The following is a 15,548-nucleotide window of genomic DNA, read 5'->3' as shown; positions in this document are numbered from 1 at the left end:
CAGCAATGTCTTCACCAACTAATAAGAAAGAAACACAAGCTTTCTTGGGTGCAGTGGGGTTCTGGAGAATGCACATCCCGAATTACAGTTTGATTGTAAGCCCTCTCTATCATGTGACCCGGAAGAAGAATGATTTTAAATGGGGCCCTGAGCAACAACAAGCCTTTGCGCAAATTAAGCGCGAGATAGTTCATGCAGTAGCCCTCGGACCTGTCCGGACCGGGCCAGATGTAAAAAATTTGTACTGTACACTGCAGCTGGGGAGAACGGTCCTACCTGGAGCCTCTGGCAGAAAGCTCCAGGGGAGACTCGAGGTCGACCCCTCGGCTTTTGGAGTCGGGGATATAAAGGATCTGAGGTCAGCTATACCCCAACTGAGAAAGAGATACTGGCAGCCTATGAAGGGGTTCGAGCTGCTTTGGAAGTGATTGGCACTGAAGCACAGCTCCTCCTGGCAGCCCGGTTGCCCGTGCTGGGCTGGATGTTCAAAGGCAGGGTCTCCTCTACACATCATGCAACCGATGCTACATGGAGTAAATGGGCTGCACTAATTGCACAACGAACTCGAATAGGAAATCTCAGTCATCCAGGCATTCTAGAAGTCATCATGGACTGGCCAGAGGGCAAAGATTTTGGAATGTCACCAAAGGAGGAGGTGGTGCGTGCTGAAGAGGCCCCACCATATAATAAACTGTCAGAAAGTGAAAAGCAGTATGCCTTGTTTACTGATGAGCCCTGCCGTATTGTGGGAAAGCATTGGAGATGGAAGGCAGCTGTATGGAGTCCTGGACGACAAGTTGCAGAAACTGCTGAAGGAGAGGGTGAATCGATTCAATTTGCCGAGGTGAAAGCCATCCAGCTGGCCCTGGACATTGCTGAACGAGAAAAGTGGCCAGTACTTTATCTCTATACTGACTCATGGATGGTGGCAAATGCCCTGTGGGGGTGGTTGAAGCAATGGAAGCAGAGCAACTGGCAACGCAGAGGTAAACCCATCTGGGCTGCTGCACTGTGGAAAGATATTGCTGCCAGGGTGCAGAACCTGGTGGTGAAGGTACGTCATGTAGATGCCCATGTACCCAAGAGTCGGGCCACTGAGGAACACCAGAACAACCAACAAGTGGATAAAGCGGCTAAGATTGAAGTGGCTCAGATGGACTTAGATTGGCAACATAAAGGTGTATTATTTTTGGCCCGGTGGGCCCATGACACTTCAGGCCATCAGGGCAGAGATTCAACATATAGATGGGCCCGTGATCGAGGGGTGGACTTAACAATGGACACTATTGCCCAGGTTATTCATGAGTGTGAAACATGTGCTGCAATTAAACAAGCCAAGCGGTTAAAGCCTCTTTGGTATGGAGGACGATGGTTGAAGTATAAATATGGGGAGGCCTGGCAGATTGATTATATCACACTGCCACCAACCCGCCAAGGCAAGCGCCATGTGCTTACCATGGTGGAAGCAACCACCGGGTGGCTGGAAACATACGCCGTGCCCCATGCCACTGCCCAGAACACTATCCTGGGCCTTGAGAAACAGATTTTGTGGAGACACGGCACCCCAGAGAGAATTGAGTCAGACAATGGGACTCATTTCCGGGATAACCTTATAGATATTTGGGCCAAAGAGCATGGCATTGAGTGGGTATATCACAACCCCTACCATGCACCAGCCTCTGGGAAAATCGAACGGTACAATGGGCTATTAAAAACTACACTGAGAGCAATGGGTGGGGGAACTTTCAAAGGCCACCTGGTTGGTCAACACCAGAGGATCTGCCAACAGGGCTGGCCCCGCCCAGTCAGAACTTTTACATATTGTAGAGGGGGACAAAGTTCCCATGGTGCATATGAAGAATTTGCTGGGAAAGACAGTCTGGGTTATTCCTACTTCAGGTAATGGCAAACCCACTCATGGGATTGCTTTTGCTCAGGGACCTGGATATACTTGGTGGGTAATGTGGGAAGATGGGGAAGTCCGATGTATACCTCAAGGGGATTTGATTTTAGGGGAAAACAGCCAAGGAACTTAACTGTATGCTGTTGCCTGCTGTGTAATGCTTTTATAGCCCATCAACTAGATGTCTCCAGGTCACCAGCGACTGGCCCTGACTTCCCTCCAGCCATCATCCCAACAGAGAATGAACTTTGAACATCATGGACCAAATGGACTCGGCAGCATTATAGGGATTGGTCCATGCACTAAGAAAATGATCTTTTCCTCTTGGTCTGTATGTATATGGATGTATATATGTGGGAGAGCGATGGTGTATTGAAAATGTGGGATCTGAGCACGACGTGAATGGTATGGAATAAGGGGTGGATAATGTCCTGGGTTCCGCAGTAGCAGTCATGTTTTTCCTTTGTGTTAGCTGGTGCAGTGCTGTGTTTTGACTTCCAGCCTGAGAACAGTGTTGGTGAAGCTGATGTTTTCAGTTGTTGCTAAGTGATGTTTACCCTGACCAAGGACTTTGTGAGGCTCATGCTCTGCCAGGGAGGAGGGGAAGCTGTGAGGAAGCAGAGATGGGGCACCTGACCCGGGCTAGCCAGGGAGGTATTCCATACCACAGCACGTCATGCCCGGGGTGGGGGGGAACTGGGAGTTACCCGGAAAGACACGGGCTTCCGGGTGGAGCTCCTTTTCTTGGCCGGTGGTATCGTATTCTCTTCCCTTGTTATTTTCTCTTATCATTGTTGTAGTTGATAGTAGCTGTGGTGATTTGTGTTGTACATTGGTTGCTGGACTGTTCTTGTCTCAACCCGTGGGAGTTGCACTCTTTCGATCCTCCTCCCCGTTCCTCCGGGAGCGGGGAAGGGGAGAGCCCCGGTGGTGGTGGTGGGGGGGGACGGGGGGACGGACCTCCATTGTTGTCAGCCCGGCACCACTCACTGGGAGTGAGTGAACAAGTTACCTGACTGGGTTTAAACCACGACACTGGGACTGGAAGGAAAATTAATAGTTAACTGAAACTTAACATCACTTTAAGATCCGACATGAAATAGGAGACTGGATATCAGAATTTTTTCTAATAGAAAATTAGTAAATAATAGAAAGGAGTAGATATCATTTAAGTGGCACAATAGAATGAGTTACCAAAATGAAATAGAAAATGAAATTATATCTAAATATTTCTGTTATTTAATGATACTTTAAAAAACAGTTGCAGCAGACTTAGTTTTCTGGTTTTTGTAATACACTTTTGGATAAACTTAAAATATTTTCTAAAAAGAGAAAAAGAGAAAACTTTTATGTACTGGTCAGTAATATGCTTGAACAAAGAAAACTGCTGTTACAAATTGTTTTAACTTAGCTGTGTAATGTAAGCTAGACTAGAATTTCACATTTAAATAAATGTTTTTTAGAAAAACAACTTCACTGTTATTACTTTTCACAGCAGCAGGTCAGTATTTCTTATATATTTTTGCTAACACAAGTTCTTTTAAGGTTCTTCTATTCTTGAGGACAAACCCTTCAGGGGAAACCTCTTCCTCTTTTTCCTCTCAAAACACAGGGCTGGTGCTTGGTTGCTCCAAGAAGTTGTCCTGGTTATTGTTTACAAGCGTACCATTAGCCTGGAACAGCTAACTGCCTTCAATTGTTGGAAACAGCTGGGTAATTAATGCTACCCACATAGCATGAGCACTTCGTAATCTTCTTTGAATCCTCTTGTGACCCTCTTGGATATCATAACTCACAGTTTGAAAACATAGGTGTGGAGGAGAAGTAAAATTTACTACTAAAGTCAGAAAATTCAATTCCTTGTTGACAGAAATTTATACATCCTTTATTGTAGCCACTCCCAGTGCTAATTATTAGGATTATTTATATAGCTGTGTTTATCATCCATTGTGTAATGTTTGTGAATTGTCCAGAACAAGTAGTTGACATCCAAAAATGTTTAGAATATAAGACACTAGTGGTTAGTCCATAAATCTGTTTGCCTCTCTGTAGCAAACATCTGTGGAATAATCTCCAGAAGAGACATAGACAGTTCAGGCTGCAGCAGGCAAGAGAACAGTATGAAGAAGGCATGGTATGGGGAAGACTTGAGGAAAATGTGCTGTCTTTTGCTACCCTAACTATGAAGGAAAGGAAATACAGATAGTACAACAGTGTCCATAGGGTTAGGTTTGTAGACTAGATTTCTGTCTGTGGTCTCCTAATCTTTTGAACTGACTCCTTTCAGGGATGTCTGTACTTCACAGTACAGTAACAGTAAAGTTACCTAAGTTTTTTATAAAAAAGGAAAGATGGTAACTACTGTCCAGTTAAAACAGTAGGTCAGGCTGCAATAACCTGAGAAAGAGACAAAATAGTCTGCTTCTTCCCTAAGACCAGTTCATGCAAAGCTAACTCAGTTATAGCTAAAAAACATGGAGTTTGAATTCCAGGTATAGTTAGACCCTATGATTACTATGCTCATGGCCAAAACACTGAAAAAGAAATCAGAAAAAATAGTCCTTTCCTGTATATGTCTTCTGGTCCTTCGAAAGCGTAAGGAAGCCACTGAATCTTTCATTGAACCTCAGTTCACCAGTTGCTAGCAGTAACAATATGCATATGTTAACGTCTGAAAACTGTGCAGTTACTATAGAACTGTCTATATCTACTTAAATACTGATATGCTTACTTATATATGTCCAATAGGAATGAGGTACCCAGATGATGATGGAGTAGCAGGTGAAAATGAAAGGGTGTAGTGGGCTGGACAGTTACCCACCAAGCTGCTCTATCACTCACTTCCTCAGCAGGGGGAGAGGAAATAAGATAGAAAAAAAAAATCGTGGCAGTTTGAGAAAGCAAATGCAAAGGTCATGTGCAGAAGCAAAGGAAGCCAAAAGATTTTGTTCTCTCTTTCCCATCAGCAGGCAATGTCCAGCCACTTGCCAGGAAGCAGGGTTTCAGTACCTGTAATTGTTGCTCTGGAAGACTAACGTAAATAACAAATGCACTCCCTTCCCCCTCTTTTCTCTTAGCTTTGCTTGATGATTAGACCTCATATGGTAGACTATCCTTTCGGTCAGTTTGGGTCAACTGTCCTGGAAAAATCCCCTCCCAAGATCTTGCCCAACCCCAGCTTACTTGGGGGGGGGGGGGGAAGCGCACAATATTGGAGAGATTACTGTTCAGAGGTAGCCAAAACACTGGTATGTGTTAAGGTTACCAACACCTTTTAGCTACCAATACAAAGCACAGCACCATGAGGGCTACTGTGGGGAAAACTAACTCCATCTCAGCCAGACCCAATTCAAAGGAACTAAAAAATTATTATTAAAACAACATAATGCTTTTTTAAATTTATATATTATAATGAAAATTATTTAAATTAATGATAACTCATTAGAAAGAAAATCAGGAAGCAAAACTGACTTCCATAGTCAATAGCTGGTTAGATGATTAGTGACTCATAGGTTAATCTCTTATTTGTTCAGTAGGAAACTCTTCAAAGAAGCAGCACTTAGAAGAATGTGAGACAGGAATTTTCAGAGCCCTACAAACTTCTAAAAACCTTTGACATTTTTTAAACAGGATGTTGCTGACTTTGTTTTTTAAAATAGATTCCTCTGAAATTTCAGTTATCTACATAGTAAGTACTTGAGGGCAAAATACCTGTAAATTGTGTCTTGGATAGCCTGACAGAACTGCCCATTAGCTAACCTCTTTTGTCTTTCTTTAACCTTCCTTGACTTGTAAATCCAAGCCTATATTAGGTGAAAGACTTGAGGTAAGAGTCTAAACACACTAAATGTTCAGAGCCAACCATATAAAACATTTAATTAATTTGTCAAAAATGTTCTGCCTCACAAATCATCTGCATAATCCAAAATCAAAATAAAATTAATTATAACACACAATTTAAATATTTAATCAAAGAATAAAGCTAAAGAAAAATATAATAATTCTGACATTAAAAAAGCAGCTAAAGTGGCAGAAAATGCTAAAATGATGAAACAAAATCTAGTCAGAAAGAGACAGATATAAAGTGGTTGTTTACAAACCTGTATATTTTACAACCTTCTGTTTTTCAGCAATGCAAACAGGTAAGATTTATGAGCAATCCTAATTTCTAATGAAAATTTTCTGTAATAATATCCTAAGCCTACGTGAGGAATAAAGTAATGAAAACCTACAAACTGTAAGACAACTTCTCAAGTAAATTTAGCAAAAAAGAGGAGAGCAAACACTTCTTAAAAATTTGCCACATGTAATTATTTTGCCTAATATATTGAAAATAACATAGGAAAATGTTCTAGTGATTTAAAAATTCTCTATCGCTGTGATAATTAAAATAATTGTCATTAACTCTGAACTTAGTTGCTCTACTTGATATTGAAAAAGAAACAGTAAATGCTGATTCTTGGCTGAATTTACTGAAAATTAATACAGTATTTCATATGACTACTTGCAACTTGCAAGAACAATTTTTGTGGTGAACAAGTCAGGTGTTCTGAACTTATGCAAACATAACCTTTAACAAAATCTTATATATTTCCAAGAAGACTGATCACCTGTGTCTGGTTTGGAATGCCATTATATGTTGCATGCTTATGCTGTACAAGAAACTTATCAATGACAAACTTCTATTTTGACTAATAGGTGGAAAGCAAATATATGTCATGCATTGCAGCGGAGGGAAAAACAAACAACCAAATAAACATACCTGTTTGATTAATGAGTATGGAAATTTTCCCTGCAGATTGTTTTGATTCATAACTTTTTGGCCATTGTAGTTTAGTCAGCTGCTGTCTTTTGACTCTAATAAGTCAGTTTTCAGAGAAAGACGCAGTCTAGGCAACAAGAGTTAACTTCCTGATACTTGCCTTAATACGAACTGAATTGCTGTCCTTGCTGCCTTAACTATGCTGACATGAGCATGTTTCAGCTGCCTTTAGGACATACAGTACCTACCTATGTTTATTGTACTGGATCCTGGTACAGTGGATCCTCTGCATGAGTATTTGAGATGTGGAGGTAGGCTTAGATAGGGTTGTCTTGTGCCACTGAAGGAAATACATGCTACCTACTGTCTAATTGTCTAATTCTTTCCCTAGATTTTCTTCCAAAGCACTAATATTTTGGCTAACAGAGGCAACCCATAGATGTAGCAATTTGACAGAAACTGGAGTAGTGGAGGTCACTTCATTCCATTCGGGAGCTGAGTGTTGGAGGATTTTTGTCAGCAAGTGAAGGAGTTACTGCAGGACATCAGCAGTCTGCACAGCATTAGAGATCACCAGAAAAAAGATTGACTGGATCTACAAGAGGAGTCTCATCTTCCCACCTCTGCTGAAGGAGGTGTGGGCAGAGTCTGGGCTTATTGGGATGGGAAATGGAGAGTTCTATGATGGTGAATGCTGGAACTGTGTGACTTGTGACACCTGGAGGTGCTCCACCTGAAGACTTGCATCTCCAGAAGATGTTCAGCAATTAAATGCAAATGCGGGGCTGGGAGTTGTGTCTAGAAAAGCATCTCAGCCCACTGAGCCTAATTCTTGCAGCAGCAGGAGGAAGAGGATGTTAGTAGTGGGTTACAGCCTGTAACCAGAGATAGAAGCCCTCATCTGCCATTCCAACATGTCATCTCAGGAGACTGCAGCTTGCTGGGTATTGGATCCAGAACATGGTGAAGAGGCTGCAGAGGGTTGTCAAGTCCTTGGGCTATTACTTCCTGGCACTGTGGAGAAATAAATATGTTACAGTATTGTGTTACAGGACAGCATCTGTAACAAGAAGAGAGACTGAGAGAGCTGGGTCTGTTAAGGCTGTAGAAGAGACCGCCCAGGGGAGATTTTATCAGTGTGTGAAAGAAGATGAAGCCAAACTCTACTCATCAGAATCCAGTAACAGCATGAGAGGCAATGGGCACAAATATAAACAAAGGAAATTCCACTTAAATATAAGAAATCCCACCTCTTTATTGTGAGAGTGACTGAAAACTGGAATAGGTTGCACAGAGAGGTTATGGAGTTTCTGTTCTTAGGAATACTCAAAACCCAGCTGGACATGGCCTGGAGAATCCTGCTCTAGGTGACCTTGCTGTGAGCAGACGGATTGCACTAGATGACCTTCAGAGCTCCCTTTGGACCTCAACTGTTCTGTGACTGAAAATAGTAGACTATTTAAACAGAAGTGAAACATGCAGTCTGCTAATCCTCGTGTTGATTTTGACCTGTCCTTTAGGAAGGACAAATGTCTAACTGCCATGAATCATAGGATGTTAACTAACTTACCAGTTACAGTTGCTTTGTTTTTTGGTTTAAGGTTCTGTGGATTCTTTTTTTTTCAGTTGTTTGATTTTGTTTTGTTCAAATATATGTCAGACAATCCAAAGAAATGTTATGTTGATTAAGCATAGCTACACCGTGGGGTGGAATCAGCTACACAGTATTATAAAAACCTGTCTTGTTTTAATATAAATACATATTTGTTTATGCATTCAATTATTTATTTTGAAGACTGAAAAAGTATAAACAATCATTAAGCCATTATTTTTTTGTGGCAGTTTCTATGTTGGAAACATAATACACAGATTTGAAAGGGTATCTGAATAAGAAGGATAATTTAAGATAAGCCTGTATATAAGAAAGTGTGACTAATCCTCCTGCCTTATGCTGTACTTAGTTCTTGATCTATAGTAGAAGGGATTACAGTCAGAAGTTTAAAACAGGTGCTCTCATACCCTCTGAATATGAAATTTGACATTTACCATGATTGGAAAAGTTATATCTGTACTTCTGAAACTGATTTTTCTTTCAGTCTGATTAATTTTGAAGTTGTCTGTGGTCCATTGAAAAATCAGTGTCTCAGTCACAACCAAATAGCAATTCCCTCCTGCATCCAATTAATTGCTGTCATTGTGCTTTGGGTCAGACAAATATTAGGAGAATGTTAATCTATGTTTAGTAGCACAAGTGGGAGGAAGGAGGTATATCAACCTAGACTTCTAATTTTATACTTAGGCAATGGAACAATGGTTTATTTAAATAGTACTTTTATATTTTTGTTTCTCCATACCAATTGTATGTATTTGTTATTAGTCCTATGAAAGGTCAAATCTTCAAATTATGAGTTAGAAAATGTTTGTCTCTCTGTGTATCATACAGATTTTCATTAATCCTAGTACCATTCAGTCTATCTGTCTAGCCAGTGGTTATAGGGAGCACAACATGGAGAATTTCACCTTAGAACACACATCTGGTGTTTCAGCTGTGATTTATTTTGCTGAAGAAGTACAGTGCTATTGGACAGGTAGCTGCAAATCACTGTCCATGCAAACTTCTATAATGGTAAAAAAAGTCAAATGCAGAAAAGAATTCTCATTTGGCTGTTGTTTTTTTCTGCCATTTTGTTCCCCCTCCCATGTCAGATTTTTAAAAAAAAAATGGAGTATTAAGGTATAATGTACTTAAAACTTCATCACTCATTGTTTATTCAGACCTCAATCATGTTTCTCGTCATCTTTATCCTGGCATGTCTCTCAAAGACATGCAGGACTGCAGAAATACTGTACTAACAATCCTGTTCTTTTCTCCAACACCACTCAGCAATGTCTTGACTATGTAGTTAAATCTCTAAGAATGGATGCTGCCATGCTTAGCTAGCAAATTATGTTTACTTGTTCTTTACTGTTTCACTTGATTCAGTGAAGTGCTAATCACCTTTGTCATCGGTAAATTATCTCATTAGAATTTTCGGTTATTCTGCCAGCACTAGCAACATTTTATTGTCTTAAAAATATCTCCACACATTCATTTTTATGTAGCTTTGAACACCTGCATGAATAAAAGGAGAATAAAGACCAACTGATTCTTTTTTTCTACTTTTTTCCCCTCCAGATTACATGGTAAAAGACAAGAGGCATCATTACTGTGCATGAAGTACTTGTTTAGGAATGTTCATGGCTTTACATAAGCAAGGCTCCACAGGACAATAATGAAGGATGAGGCTATTTGTAGAAAAATGTGAGGTTGTTCCACGTTTATTGTGAGCTGACCAGAATCCAAATGACTACATTAACATATGGCTCAGCTTAATCTAATATATCTGGCCTTTCAGTAAAGAACACAAGTGTAGTGCTGTGTTTGTTCTGTCAGGTTGCATGATTTATGTCCATCTAGTTTAGAGTAAGCAAAGCAAACTCACACCTGTCCTCAAAGTATCTTTAGGCATAACTGATTTTTTAATTATTATTATTTTCTTTTTTTTTTTTCCCAACTATTACTATTGTGTACCAAAAATGTCATGTGACTGAACAGGCAGATAATAGAAATGACAGACACTTGATTTTCCTCCTATGCCCATCCACATGTGGACATTCATGTCCTTGAGTACAATGCATTCTCACACAGGAGAGCAGAGCTGGGGGAAGGCTTTAAAAAGAACTGATTTTTGCATGGTAGAGAGATTCTTACTGCTTTGCAAAAAGGTCATGCTCCAGGAACATAGTAATGTTACTTTTTTTTTCTTCCTGAAGCTTCATGTGGCAGGAGCACACTATGTAACAGTTAGGACTCAGCAAGGACTCAATTTCACATAGTAGTGAAATGATTAATTTATAAAGCAAAGTAATTTTTGTTTTTTCTTGATTTCTCTCATCTTTCATAGACACCAAAAGAAGAAAAGACAAAAGATCCAGCAAGTGCATTTACCTAATAGCCTCACCCAAAAATTTAGGGAAAGAGATTTTGTTAAGAAGCCAAATTTCAAGAGCCAGCTAATGAAAGGACAACATTTATAGCAAAGAGTGTGAGGTAACAGTTGTGAACATTTGCTGATATTCATACACCATTGATAGTACAATACTGCCTTTCACTCCCCCCTGCCTTTTCTCCTGTGGAGTGGAGTGTTTGTTTTTCAGATTTTTGTTTCAGTGGTAGCTCAATATCCCTGATAATATTATTTTCCCTTGCATTATTGTTACATAAACTTTCCAATAATACAATATTTAATGGAATTCTGAATGAAGGACATGTTCATAGTTGTGTTAAACATTACAAAAAAGATACAGAATGATAATAAGACTTTTTTATTTTTCATTTTTAGACTCTAGGTGTTCTCCATGAAACAAAAGAAAACAAAACAGCCTCCAACCCCAAAAAATCAGTAGCATTCCTAAAATAGGAAGCTTTCTGGACTTTATTAGAAAGTTGTTATTAAACCAAGCATTTCTTTTGGTGAAGAAAAACAAAAAACAGACACCATGGAGATATATCTCTTCTTTCCATTGCTTAATTTATGACTATTGTATTGGGGACTTGCACATTTAAAAAAATGTTGATGTTCTCAGTCTTTAATGAAAAAGCACTATATGCCATAGTTTTGTATGTATATGCTAACTATCCATTCCATGTGACATTTGGCATCTGTATTATATTTATAGTCTATCAGGTCACCTTTTATGCACAATTAAGGTAGATCAATAATTTAAATACATCTTAAGTACAGGATTTTTATGAACTTTGTGGATTATTATTTAATAAGCCATCAGTGCAGAAGCACAGCTAAGAAGAATGTGAACCATGACAAATCTGGTATGTCTATGTATGCCATTAAACTGCAGCAGCAGTCCTGTTAGGTTGACAGCTTCTGTGATTTTCTATTTAATCCTCTCATCATTCATGGCAATTATGTTTTTACTTAAACAGTGAATATAAAGTGACAAAAAAATAAAGCCAATGCAGTTTCTGCACCTCATTTTATAGCAACAGATGTGGTGAACTGAGGATATTAAAACAAATCTCCAAAATTAGCATGATGAAGCATTCAAGGTAACTGCAAGGATTTTTGACCTAGAGCTCCACCAAGTGAAACTCTCATGAAGTAATAGAAACACGTGTTCACTTGTTTAAATTGCAGTCTTTTAAGGTAAGTTTTATGGGGTTGTTGTTGGCCACAGGTAATAACATTTAGGAGCTCAAGTTGTTACTATAAGGTGAAAATTTATATACATTTAGAATGAATTTATTTTAATTCTCATAGAACATTCCTTCACTTCTTTCCCCAATGATTTAGGAAGGTAAATAGTCATGTTAGAATGTTACAACTTTGAGATTTCTGAAAAATCATTAAGACATGAATTTAGGGCTGAGCCCATATTTAATTAATGATATTGCGATGGTAAACATGTCAGAAGTTGCACTGAATTTCAGTAACACCATAAATATGTTGGGAAAGCAAGTGACAAAAAAAAAGACTGAGTTGGGTGAAAGAAGGAAGAAAATCCTTTTTGTATTTTGGACTTCTACCCTTATTGGTGCTGCATAAAAAAGGGAGGACAACTACTACACATCTGTGTGATGCTTACCATTATGTAGAAGGCAGTATTCTGCAGCAGTGGAAGAAAGTGGTTTATATTAACTTGCAAGCAAAAAAACTTTACCAAGCTTATAATACATACTATATAATATATATCAAGGCATATAATACAAATACTGGAAGAATACTGCCTTCAAGATAAAGTCACATTATTATTTTATTAGCATTTCACCACTTAATTTTTTTCTTTTTTTTAATGAGCAGACCACAATTTATAATAATAATGCTCATTATTAGCTTTTCCCTTTCCAGATCGAGAGGTCAGATACATAAAAAAGAATATGTTTAAATTCTAAAATAAGTTTCTAGAATGGGGGGAAATGGCAGACTTCTGCTTGTTTGGGCATTAAATGAGTGAATATCCCTGTGAGAGGGTAGGTTGGTAAGAATAGTTTGTGAATATATAATTAAGAGCTTTAGTTGTACGCAAGAAAAGTGTGAAAATTTCTTAAGCACATGTAAATTCTATTTTACAGCTTTTTAGGGCTACGCATCTTTATATACCAATTTTTGAGAATGTTTTCCTGTATCTTTATTTCTTTGTCTTATTTTCTTATAAATAAAAGATCCAGTGATATGTATTTTTAGTAGTCCCATTTTCTGAATCACTGTAGATGCAACAGTGATTGGTACAGCTTCAGAGAGCTAGTAGCTGAAGAAGCTTTCCCTTAAGTTGCAGTTTGAGGACAAAGAGCATTAAGTGCTGAAAAAGAATGTAGGGCTGGAGCTTCCTCTTACTGAGAATTCCTAGGTGTTGGAGGGAAGATGATAGTGCGTGTGTTAACGACCTGATTAGTTTCACCATATATTTCTTATTGAGTATAAAATTTATTTGTGTGGGTGCATATATTTTGGTTATTAAGAGTATGACTACATCTAAAGGGTTTTCTGAAACTGGGAAAACAGAACTGAAGGGAGAAACACCTCAGTGGGTCATCCGTATAATTTTCATTCAGTACTGTGAGCCATGGATTTTGTTTTCCAGGTATGTATTTTACTGGAATGGGAAGGCAGTAAGTTTAAAAAAAACTCTAACAGAACAGCATAAAGTGTATCTCCCATAGATAGAGTCCGCTAATGTATAACCAGGGTATCTGGAGGGAATTGATATGCATATTTACACATTTTAGTCCTTGTGCCTTGCTACATTTTAATCCTTGTTCTTTGCTAAGGCTATCATTCATAGTTAGCATCAAACAGTCACAATAATCTCTAGCAGAAAATAATGTGCAGTTTTATAGAGGAAGTACATTCAATAAAATGGCAAATTCACCAACTCTAGAAAAAAACTAGCTTCCTTCAAGCTATAATATTGGATGCTTGCCATGTCCTGCCAGTTACAGCCAGGTTTTTATGCTTTTGAATACTGTTTGCCACTCAGGTTATGTTGCATGTGTTGCAGCTGACCTATTTGTGCTGCGGGAATTTGATGCATTTAATTTATGTGTCCTGGGGAAAGGCAAGCTGTTCTCTGGGGGAAATGAAGTGACGAAAGGCAATAAGTAATGGAAAATAGGTTTGGAAAGTATGTTAGAGGTCTAGTTAATCCCCTGCCTCACAGTAAAGTGTGTAAGTGTATTGTTCCTAGTTCTCATTTGAGAAAGTTCCGATGTTACAAGAATTGTAATTTTGCACATTGTCTCTAAATTGTAATCTGAAAAACACAGGGATTTTCACTAGTAAGGCACAGGTCGTGGTCTATAGCGTACCAACATCTGGCAGTTTATGGAGTACCATTTCTGCAAAGATAATATTGAGAGTACTATCCAAAGAAGCTGGGGCAAAGTGCTGGAGGGGAAGTGAACAAGAATGTAAAGATAATGTAAAATGGGTTAGGCTGGTCAATAGCAATGAAAAGTACCACAAAGAAGCATCTGTGGAGCTAGCTTTTCAGTTGAAATCACAAGGAATTCTAGTAGCCTTTTTTCTCTCTCTTCTCTTTATCTGTTTCTGTCTATATAGGGTTCTAGAAGATCACAGTGAACTCAAGGATAAAGTTAGCTTTGTTTTTTGAAGGTGGGATATGCACTTGGTGCTGCTATGTCGTGGTTTAAACCCAGTCAGGTAATTCGTTCGCTCACTTCCCCCCCTTTTCTTGCCCTCCCCCTGCTCTCGGAGGGACGGAGAGGAAAATCGAAAAGAATGCAACTCCCACAGGTTGAGATAAGAACAGTTTAGTAACTAAGGTATAACACAGATCACTACTGCTGCCACCAATGATAATAATGATACAGGAAATAACAAGGGAAGAGAATACATCATCTCACCACCAGCCGACCGATAACTCGCCCCCCCAGCCCGACCAAGCTCTGACCGATACCTCCTCCAACCCTGCAGTCTCCCAGCCCTTCCGGCTAACTCCCAGTTACATGCTGGGCATGATGTGCTGTGGTATGGAATACCTCTTTGGTCAATTTGGGTCAGGTGTCCTGTCTCTGCTTCCTCCTGGCTCCCTCTCTTCCCTGGCAGAGCATGAGGCTCACAAAGTCCTTGGCCAAACCAAAACATCCTTGTTATCAGCTCTGTTCCCGAGCTGAAAGTCAAAACACTGCACTACACCAGCTACCAAGAAGGGGAAAAATGACTGCTACTGCTGAACCCAGGACATGCTATTAAGTATTCTGTACGTAACTGAAAAGGAGTGTGAGGAAGAGATTTCTAGATATTACTGGTGACCCCTATGTCTTAGTGTTTTTTTTGTGAGGGAATATTTTGTAAGGACTTTGCTCTGTTAAGAATTAATTGATTGCTTTTCCTCACCTGTTCCTTTTTTTCTGAAACATTATATAGGCTGGGTCTCCCCGGTCATGTGGGAGACAACAGGGGAGCAGAGAGGGAGGTGCTATCCAAATGTTCTCTCACTATGCTTATAGTTCATAAAGCTGTCGAACCTATCCTGAATCATACTCATGTTATCATGCACTTGGAGTTGCCAAGTTCTCCAGCACCTGGTCACACACTCCCAGATGTCTGGATCCTGAAGCAGAACTTCAATTACCCTGTGGGGGTACAAGAAATGTTACATCATGTCCATGTTTTGGGTTCAGAAAACAACCAACAATTTAATCTTTCTAGAGGTATGGTGAATAAATATAATTATTTGTACATGGGTGTCTCTCACCAGAAAGTTTCAAATGGATCGGATATCTAGTCTGAAAAAAAAACCCTACATTCTTGATATAAATAATGTCTAATGATCCCAATACCCTATTGTTAATTGCCATTTAAT

At 39.2% G+C, this 15,548-nt stretch overlaps 1 protein-coding gene across 1 annotated transcript in view; it reads left to right on the top strand.

Annotated features, from left to right (window-relative positions):
• The window catches only part of LOC134166689 (T-cell activation Rho GTPase-activating protein-like), a 1,836,444-nt gene that overhangs the window by 1,719,469 nt on the left and 101,427 nt on the right, over window positions 1-15,548 (top strand). The gene's annotated exons all lie outside the window — the stretch shown is intronic.

Source organism: Pezoporus occidentalis, unplaced genomic scaffold, assembly GCF_034315485.1.
Source record: "Pezoporus occidentalis ecotype Australia unplaced genomic scaffold, CSIRO_AGI_Poc_V1 ctg27, whole genome shotgun sequence".
Taxonomy (NCBI): domain Eukaryota; kingdom Metazoa; phylum Chordata; class Aves; order Psittaciformes; family Psittacidae; genus Pezoporus; species Pezoporus occidentalis.
The sequence above is the reverse complement of the archived record's forward strand: the minus strand, read 5'-3'. Positions and strand labels throughout refer to the sequence as shown.